This window comes from Periplaneta americana, chromosome 8, assembly GCF_040183065.1.
Source record: "Periplaneta americana isolate PAMFEO1 chromosome 8, P.americana_PAMFEO1_priV1, whole genome shotgun sequence".
NCBI classification, from domain to species: domain Eukaryota; kingdom Metazoa; phylum Arthropoda; class Insecta; order Blattodea; family Blattidae; genus Periplaneta; species Periplaneta americana.
Genome location: NC_091124.1, coordinates 137,332,656 through 137,342,264, shown reverse-complemented (window position 1 = coordinate 137,342,264; position 9,609 = coordinate 137,332,656). Strand labels below are relative to the sequence as shown.

General features: G+C 32.8%; 1 long non-coding RNA gene across 2 annotated transcripts; it reads left to right on the top strand.

Annotated features, from left to right (window-relative positions):
- Positions 1–4,537: 4,537 nt before the first annotated feature.
- LOC138705088 (uncharacterized) lies at positions 4,538–9,232 on the top strand. Of its 2 annotated transcripts, XR_011333588.1 has the most exons (4): positions 4,538–4,616; positions 5,061–5,178; positions 5,630–5,759; positions 6,826–9,232. It is a non-coding gene; the product is annotated as an uncharacterized lncRNA (long non-coding RNA). The 2 variants fall into 2 exon arrangements; XR_011333587.1 differs by lacking the exon at positions 4,538–4,616 and having other exon boundaries at positions 4,905–5,178.
- The last annotated feature ends 377 nt before the right edge of the window (positions 9,233–9,609 follow it).

Genomic DNA, 9,609 nt, shown 5'->3' with positions numbered 1-9,609 from the left:
GAAAGAGGTGTGTTTGTTAGTGTAAACCGTTAAAGTGGAAAAATCGTCGTTTCTCTAGCAAGAAATGCATTTTTTCGTATATACCTTGATAAAACCTACAAATTCCAACCGATTGTGCTAATTCCTTCTGAATGGGTTTAACATTCATAATGGGACGGCATTTTATCACTCGTTTCGATTTTCCAGTAATACAAAATTTGTCTAAACTTTGGTTTTTGCGAGATTTTAAGCTCTATAATTATGAATAAAAACTACATATCATATAGGATTTCTCTAGTTTCTTAAAAAAATGTCAAAATTCGTGTGCACATACGTATTTCCATCCAAAGATTCATGCTCGCGTCCAGAAAGAAGTGTGTTTGTTAGTGTAAAGCGTTAAAGAGGAAAAATCGTCGTTTCTCGATTTAGAAAAGCTTTTTTCCGTATATCGATTAATACAAACTACAAATTCCAACCGATTGTGCTAATTCTTTATGAACGGGTTCAACATTCACAATGAGATCGCATTTTATCACTCGTTTCCATAATCCACTCTGACAAAATTTCTCTAAAAATATGGTTTTTGCGAGAATTTAAGCTATATAATTTGAATAAAATCTACAAATACCATCGGATTTCTCTAGTTTCTTAAAAAAATGTCAAATTCGTTTGGACGCACGTATTTCTATCCATAGATTCATGTTCGCGTCCAGAAAGAGGTGTGTTTCTTAGTGTAAATCGTTAAAGTGGAAAAATCGTCGTTTCGCGAGCTAGAAATGCGTTTTTTCGTATATACATTAATAAAACCTGCAAATTACAACCGATTGTGCTAATTCCTTCTGAATGGGTTTAACATTCATAATGAGACCGCATTTCATCACTCGTTTCGATTTTCCATTCAGACAAAACTTCTCTAAATATTTCGTTTATGCGAGGTTTTAAGCTATATAATCATGAATTAAATCTACAAATCACGTCGGATTTCTCTAGTTTCTTAAAAAAATGTCAAATTCGTGTTCACATACGTATTTCTATCCAAAGATTCATGCTCGCGTCCAGAAAGAGGTATGTTTGTTTGTGTAAAGCGTTAAAGTGGAAAAATCGTTGTTTCTCGAGCTAGAAATGCGTTTTTTCGTATATTCATTAATAAAACCTACAAATTCCAACCGATTGTGCTAATTCCTTCTGAATGGGCTTAACATTCACATTAAGACCGCATTTCATCACTAGTTTCGATTTTCCACTCATACAAAATTTCTCTAAAAATTTGGTTTTTCCGAGATTTTAATCTATATAATCCTGACTAAAATCTACAAATCCCATCATATTTCTCTAGGTTCTTAAAAAAATGTCAAATTCGTGTGGACGCAAGTATTTCTCTCCAAATACTGATGTTCGCGTCCAGAAAGAGTTGTGTTTGTTAGTGTAAAGCGCTAAAGTGGAAAAATCGTCGTTTCTCGAGAGAAAAAAGGTTTTTTCGTATATACATTAATAAATCCTACAATTTTCAACCGATTGTGCTACTTTTTTCTGAATGGGTTGAACATTCACAATGAGACGGCATTTTATCACTCGTTTCGATTTTAAACTCATACAAAATTTCTTTAAAATTTGGTTTTTGCGAGATTTTAAGCTGTATAATTATGAATGAAATCTACAAATCCCATCGGATGTCTCTAGTTTCTTAAAAATTGTCAAATTCGTTTGCACACACGTATTTCTACCCAAAGATTCATGCTCGCGTCCGGAAAGATGTGTATTTATTAGTTTAAAGCATTAACGTGGAAAAATCGTTGTTTCTCGAGATAGACATGCGTTTTTTCGTATATACATTTATAAAACCACAAATTCCAGCCGATTGTGCGAATTCCTTCTGAATGTGTTTAACATTCACAATGAGACCGCATTTCATCAGTCGTTTCGATTTTCCACTCAAACAATATTTCTCTAAAAATTTGGTTTTAGCGAGATTTTATGCTATATAATTGTGAATAAAAACTACAAATAACATCGGATTTCTCTAGTTACTTAAGAAAATGTCAAATTCGTGTACACCCACGTATTTCTATCCAAACATTCATGCTCTCGTCCAGAAAGAAATGTGTTTGTTAGTGTAAATTGTTAATGTGGAAAAATCGTCGTTTCTCGAGATAGAAATGCGTTTTTTCTTATATACATTAATAAAAACTACAAATTCCAAACGATTGTGTTAATTCCTTCTGAATGGGTTTAACATTCACAATGAGACCGCATTTTATCACACGTTTCGATTTTCCACTCTTACAAAATTTCTCTAAAAATGTGGTTTTTGCGAGATTTTAAGCTATATAATTATGAATAAAATCTACAATCCCAACGGATTTCTCTAGTTTCTTTAAAAAAGTTCAAATTCGTGTGGACGCAAGTATTTCTATCCAAAGATTCATGTTCGCGTCTAGAAAGAGGTGTGTTTGTTAGTGTAAATCGTTAAAGTGATAAAATCGTCGTTTATCAGGCTAGAAATGCGTTTTTTCGTATATAAATGAATAAAACCTACAAACTCCAACCGATTGTGCTAATTGCTGCTGATTGGGTTTAACATTCACAATGAGACCCCATTTTATCACTCGTTGCGAATTTCCACTCATACAAAATTTCTCAAAAATTTTGGTTTTTGCGAGATTTTAAGCTATATAATTATAAATAAAATCTACAATCCCAACGGATTTCTCTAGTTTCTTTAAAAAAAGGTGAAATTCGTGTGGACGCAAGTATTTCTATCCAAAGATTCATGCTCGCGTCCAGAAAGAGGTGTGTTTGTTAGTGTAAAGCGTTAACGTGGAAAAATCGTTGTTTCTCGAGCTAGACATGCGTTTTTTCGTATATACATTAAGAAAACCTACAAATTTCAACCGATTGTGCTAATTCCTTCTGAATGGGTTTAACATTCAGAATGAGACAACATTTCATCACTCGTTTCGATTTTCGGCTCATATAAAATTTCTCTAAAAATTTCGTTTTTGCGAGCTTTAAGCTATATAATTATGAATAAAATCTACAAATACCATCGGATTTCTCTAGTTTCTTAAGAAAATGTCAAATTCGCGTGCACCCACGTATTTCTATCCAAAGTTTCATGTTCGCATCGAGAAAGAGGTGTGTTTGTTAGTGTAAATCGTTTCTCGAGCTAGAAATGCGCTAAATCGTTAATACATTAATAAAACCTGCAAATTCCAACCGATTGTGCTAATTCTTTCTTAATGGTTTTAACATTGACAATGAGAGCGCATTTTATCACTCGTTTCGATATTCCACTCAAACAAAATTTCTCTAAATTTTGGTTTTTGCGAGATTTTAAGCTATAAAATCATGAATAAAATCCACAAATCAAATCCGATTTCTCTAGTTTGTTAAAAAAATGTCAAATTCGTGTGGACGCACGTATTTCTCTCCAAAGATTCATGTTCACGTCCAGAAAGAGGTGTGTTTGTTAGTGTAAACCGTTAAAGTGGAAAAATCTTCGTGTCTCGAGCAAGAAATGCATTTTTTCGTATATACATTGATAAAACCTACAAATTCCAACCGATTTTGCTAATTCATTCTGAATGGGTTTAACATTCATAATGGGACGGCATTTTATCACTCGTTTCGATTTTCCAGTAATACAAAATTTGTCTAAAACTTTGGTTTTTGCGAGATTTTAAGCTCTATAATTATGAATAAAAACTACATATCCTATTAATGTGGCGGAGAAGGTAGGGGTGGACTTGAGTCTGGCCGACATTGATAGAAGTCATAGAGTTGGTAGGAGAGATGAGAATCGACCCAGACCAATAATTGTGAAATTCGCTAGTTATAGGAAGAGAAGTGAGGTCTTCCGAAACAAAAGAAAATTAAAAAATTCTGGTTGGACAATTCGGGAAGACTTGACGAAAACTCGCCACAACATCTTACGCGAAGCGATTACTAAATTTGGACAAACCAACGTGTGGACTCAAGACGGCGTCATCATTGTAAAAAACGGCGACACGAAAAGAAGGATCACCCGTATGGTTGAGATACATAATTAGTAAGTCAAGGCAACTCCTCATAAGTTGTTTGTTATATTAAGAAAGTAATAGTTTAATAATTTAATACTAATTATTTAATTATTGTAGTAATACCAGGGGGGTTTAACTCAAATGATAGATGTTGGATGGTCATAGATGTTCCATAGTTTGCCGCATGTGGTCAGGACAGCGCTGGCTGTATTTCGTTCACAGAGTTTATAAAATTAGCAGTACAAAACTCTTTGGTTTCGAAAGTTCTTTGGTGTTAAGTTTTGCCAATATGACAGTTTTAAACAGATTTATTAATATCCATTATTTACAGAATGTGTCAATTTTATAATATACGGATTATTATTACTATTACAATATAGCTAATTTGCATTTTCATTCGAGGACAAAGTAGCCATATTAGTGTACTGTGTATGACCTATTAACCTCATTTGTTCAGTTGATCAATTGTTGGATGTTGGCATTCCTATTCTGTTAAAATCTTGTATAAATTATGGAATGGACGAACATGGCTGCTTAACGAAGAAATTTGAACAGATCGAGTTAATTGAGAAGTTACTGCTGCTTTCCTGCAATAAGAAATAATTCGCAACGTTAAAGGTAAGAAAGAAATATGTTTGAGATTACATCTACACGGTTCAACTATTCTTTCAACTTCACACATTCAAGCAATGCCTGCAAGATTGGTATTTAATAATAACGGAAGTGCACACAATGTGCAGGATAATATATTATTTTAGCTTTCGCTGCTGCAGAACTTGGTCAGTGAAACTATAATCGGTTTTTACACTCCATCACATGGTATTTTGGTATTTTAATATTAATATGGCGTACCTTGTAGATAGGAAATCTTAATGTATCTTAATTCAACATGCGCTTTAAACTTGATTCTTTCAGTATTCTTCCCAGACTGCGTGCGTACGAGCATGAAAAACTGAACCGTGTAGATGCAGCTTAACTGCACCGTCATGTTTTCTAATTTAAACTGAATTCTTCCATCATATCTTAAACGTTTATTAAACTGAGATCTGTAATTGTTTTCAGGGATAAACTTCAGAACGCGATTACCTTCCTTCTATCACTACCACATGATGAACTGACTTCTGTGTTGAATTACAAGAGTGTATTAGGCCTAACTGCAATTACGCCAAGAGCTTTAAAGGTAAGCTAACAGAGTTAATATACACTTTGGGTATGAACGAACAACTTATTTTTGTATATAGCTAAGTTAAGTTGGTCAGACATCTTAAAATTCGTGGGACAGAATCTGATATGACTAAATATGTTGTTCCCGGTGTAATTCTTTACAGTTGCGTTACCAAAGGATGGCGGGGTACCTTAGCTTGGTAACGCAATAGTGAAGAAGTGTTGTTCCCGAAAAGATGTATTTTAGAAATTTGACTTTACAGTTAACAGTAGTACCTTTACTGGAATAATTTTGATAAAATAAAAAGAGTTAAATTGCCGGAGATATTATTTTTATAGACTCGTGGATAGAATTCTTCCAGGAATATTTCACAAACGTTGATTATACTGCAATCCTTCAATTGTTCTATGAAATGTAGTGTTATTAATACATTATATGATACTAGGCTACTGCTGGTTTGTTTCAGTTAATAGAAAGACAAATGGCGGAGTTTTACACTGTGAATGTGCTGCAGTGTACTGTCAGAAATCGGATAGTAATGAGGAGACCTGGTTATTCCTGTTTCCTGCGCCAAGTAATGCAGCACAGCTTAAAAGGTAAGCAATGGCATTGGCATAAGCTCAATGCAAAGATATCCTTATATATCATCAGTAAATAGTCAGGGTTGGTAAACTTTAAATTTAAGTGAGAATTATTTGTCAAATTCGTATTTGTTTATTAAAATGAGTTTTTGCCTTCTTTTGTAATTCATTTAAACTTAATTTGTGCATTAGTTCCTACATAATTGTGTATTTTGTTAATGTGTTATTTTAAGTAATTAATAATGAAAAATAATTTACTATGTTTACACATAGGCCTCATTATTAATACATGAAGAGTTACAGCACTAATAACCTGCACTTAATGATAATAATAATTAGCTTAGACTTAGGCAAGATATTATGCTCAGTTTGTTATTCATTAGAAAAGAATTCAACTATTTAGGGAGATTAATATTTACAAATAAATTTATCAGAAGAGCTTAGCATTGTGTGTTTTCAGAATAAATACGTAGTCCATTTGGCATTGTGCAACTTTTACTTTGAATATTGTTATGAGCTACAACTATTCATTTCAATCCTCAGCATCATACTGTGCTTTAATTAGGTGGTGATTCCGAAAGTAGGCTCTACTTGACTACCTGTACCATGTGTTCTGTTGCTCCTTAATTAGGAGTTGGGAAAAGACATATGAGAAGCAAACTTTCAAAACCTGTCCATTTCTTCAGAAAATGCTAGAATTATATGTCTGTAATAAACAAAGATTTTTCTGTGGTGAAATTTTATATGAATTCATAGGAAGAAAAATATATTTCACCATAGAAAATATTTTGTTCATTGCAGAGATGCAAGTGTGCTACTCATTTATATTGCTAATAGTTTTAAGAAGCAGCAGAACAGTCATATGTAAAAAGTTTTTTTTTTTTTCAGGAAGTTAATTTCTCATCTTAATCATGTTAGGTGCATATAATTTTAATCTGTGATTTAAATAGTAGCAATTATTTGATGTAAATAAAATGAAAATTATTTTATTTACATCTTGATTAAATCATTAATTTAAATTAATACCAACCCTGGTTTGTGTATTTTTTTTAAGATAATAATAGAATTTTGATTGTAACAGGTACCACATGTGGGCAGCTGTGGCAGAAAATCCTCATCCTTACAGAAGGGCCTATATATGTGCAAGCCATTTTCGCAGTAATCAGTATAACAGTGACTTCAGATGTAACTTACTAAGAGGGGCCATTCCATCAAGGGATGCTTGGTATCCCACTCAAGAACTACGACCCACTTCATCACCAGCCTACTTACATTAACCTTTTTCACCACCTAACATAATTGCTTCATTCATTGCACTTCACTGTGGCATCAATTTGAACCTGTATTCTCTTTCATTGAGTGATTCATTCATTGTCTTTATCTTTTAACAAAATTGTGTTTAATTTTGTTGACAAGTGTATGGTAATGGACTTCATTCATTATTATTATTATTATTATTATTATTATTATTATTATTATCATTATTATTATTATTAAAGGTAAAAGGTAAAGGTATCCCCGTAACATGCCAAGAAGGCATTTGGGGGGCATGGAGGTAGAGCCCCATGCTTTCCATGACCTCGGTACTAGAATGAATTGTTGTTATTATTATTATTATTATTATCATTGTTATCTCATTTCGTTTAATGTGTTGATTTCTTCAGTTAATTGAAGGAAAATAAGGGGAATTCATTCATTCATCTGAAAAAAAAAAAGTAGAGTACTTGACTTCTACATTATGAGCAATATAATTTTTGCAATATATAGGGCAAAGATAAATCTAACGATCTTTAAGACCCTAAGTTAACATTACATAGTAATATAAATACAAATAATAATTACTAGTACAATGAGCATTTCAGTTGTGTCACCTATAGGGCATAGGAGGGAGTCCAGTGGCAGCGATACGAATCTGCAGCTTCTGCAACTGGTGAGATTTGGGTGCATTATTTAGAATTTTTAGAGAGTAAATATGTTGTTGTTTTCTAATGTCAGGCGTTTGACAATAAAGTCATTTGACCTCTTGCACTCCAATATTTTTCAAAGATATTATCATGACCAGAGTAAATATGTTGATGTTTTCTAATGCCAGACATTTGACAATAAAGTCATTTGACCTCTTGCACTCCAGTATTTTTCAAAATTATTGTCATGGTCAGCCACTGAAGCACAGATTTTGAGGTGTTCCGAATCCATTTCTTGGTTTGAGTAGCACAGTGGACAGTTAGGAGACTGATATATTCCAATTCTATGCAGCAAAATAGTCCCCCAATCGGATTTCTGGGCGGGACTACTTTAATGGTACAGAAGCAACTAAATTTTTTATAATGGAATGCTTGTATAACATCTGCTAAGAAGAGAGTAAATATGGTACAATATTTTGTCTCTTCTCACTTTATAGATCTCTTGGATATGGAACAACAAGTTTTGACGGAGAAATCATTGTAATAAGTGAAAGTCTCAGGAATCTTCTATGCCACATCAATAAATTTAAGAATGCAGTTATATTGTCAGACTCCAAAGCAGCTATTCTATCAATAGTCTCTAAATACATACTTTCATTTCAAACAGCAGAAATAACTAAAATGCTCTCTCAATTAATATCACTCAATAAAAGAATTGTATTCCAGTGAATATCATCCCATTGTGGAATCCTGGGAAACGAGAATGCTGATGCTTTAGCAAAGAAGGGCAGCACTGCTACTTACAGACCTGTTACTAAATCTACGTATTACTCTGTGAAAAGATTTATTAAATCTACATACTTAGACTTCAACAAACAAAATTTGATAACACAAATCTCAGGGGAAAAAATGGAACTCTCTGCATCATAATCCACAGTTAATTCCCGATTTACCACGAAAATCGTCTGTAGCTGCATTTAGATTGGCAACAGGCCATGACTGTCTGGCCAAACAAACACCTGCATAGAATTGGAATATATCAGTCCCCTAACTACCCACTGTGCAACTCAAACCAAGAAATGGATTCGGAACACCTCAAAATCTGTGCTTCAGTGGCTGGCCATGATAATATCTTCGAAAAATATTGGAGTGCAAGAGGTCAAATGACTTTGTCAAACCCCTGGCATTAGAATACAACAACAACATATTTTGAGCAATGGGGCCACAACCAAATCAAACACTCAGTATCAAAGCTCAAAATTAGGAAATGTTGCGAAGTATCGACTTGTCTCTAATAAATTGTATTGCACTTTTTCTAATATGTTCAGTGTTTTAAATCAACTATACATCAGAGAATGAAAAATAATTTTTTTACTTGTATTTCTTAATGGTGTTTTTATTAAAAGTCTAAGTTAATTTTATGTCTGTTGTAGACAAATAGTTTTCTTTGTATTCTTTATCAGTGGTGATTATTGATTACTTAGATTTTTAATATCCATATATTAAACTAATGGCAGTTACTTTTAAAAATAGATGTTCAGCTCTGACGGTGTAAAACAAATAAAGTGGTGTTTTATAAATGTTTATGAACGTGCGTTGTACTATGTCACAGCAAAACATCTTATGACTATTTTCAAGCTAATGTTTGACATAAAAAAATTAAGAGCAAATTATAATTATATAACTGACCAATAATAACTTCGAAGTCAATATTCCAAAGTCAATCTTTGTTTTTATTTTCCAATACATGATACATAACATTATTTAAAAATAGTGCTTAAGGTGTTTTGGAGAGAAGTATGCTATCCTATTCACTTCCTGTATCTCAATTACATATTTGATCTAGAAGATGCAAAAACTTTTATTAGTCAAATTTGATAAATTAATTTAATAAAAGGGTTAAATGATGGTGTTAAAAGAGGGAGTGTGTTAATGGTTTTCAGTTTCATGTTCAACCATTA